Source organism: Arachis ipaensis, chromosome B04, assembly GCF_000816755.2.
Source record: "Arachis ipaensis cultivar K30076 chromosome B04, Araip1.1, whole genome shotgun sequence".
Lineage (NCBI taxonomy): Eukaryota > Viridiplantae > Streptophyta > Magnoliopsida > Fabales > Fabaceae > Arachis > Arachis ipaensis.
Genome location: NC_029788.2, coordinates 114,369,885 through 114,370,887, shown reverse-complemented (window position 1 = coordinate 114,370,887; position 1,003 = coordinate 114,369,885).

The window sequence follows — 1,003 nt, the reverse complement described above, 5'->3', positions numbered from 1 at the left end:
TCTTACTACAAGAGAACAATATTAATATAGGAGAGTTCTATGATAACTAAAAAATTAGTATCTAACTTGTCTAAAAAGTAAAAAAAGAAAATGTGGATACCACTTTTGTATTTGTATCATATAATGTAAAAAATTAGACATAGCAGACAAGAGCATTAATATATTAGATATAAAAGGGGAAAAAAGGTTGTATGATCTATAACCTTGCTTCAGCATATAGCATCGGCAAACTGAACCAAAGTGTCACACACATGTCATCACGTACCCAAAAGAATCTTGCCTGAAATAAGATAAAAGATATACATATAAGTTATAGTCCTATTTAATTATACACCAAAAACTAACATAGGCAATAAGATGATGTTATGTTGAAAATAGTAAAGCATTTTGATATCATAGTTGACTAGGAACATCTTCATCATCCCGCATAGTGCAAGTATTTTTGGCGGTAGTAATACAAGAAATGAGTGAAAGGGGTTGTGGTCCTTGTCCTCATCAAATGGCTAAACCTTCCTTGTTCAAAAGGGTATGATGAGAACCAACGTGGAATTACTTAACTAGGCACCTGCCTTAATTCATTTCTTATTAATTACCACTACAACAAAAATTACTTTTAGTGACAGTAATATAACGGTTACTATATATCTTATTTAACTTATATTTTTACGATAATTATATGTTTTTTTTGTTATTATTATATATTTTTTTGTTATCTATAGTATTCCTTAACTTGATAAGTGAAAGACTAATCTACTGCAGATCTGAACTCTATTTAAGAGTTTGTCGCTGGTCATGAGTTGCAACAAGCAAGAGACAGAATTCAAACTCTCGACACTCGTTTAAACGGACGAGTGAACTGACCACTCGGCCAATCCAAGTTAGTTATCATTATTATTATATATTATAATGGTAACTATATAATTTTTATGGCCATTAAAAGGGTTTTACCAACAATTGCATAATTGTTACTAAAATTTTTTAACGACAAAGTATAAGAGGCTAA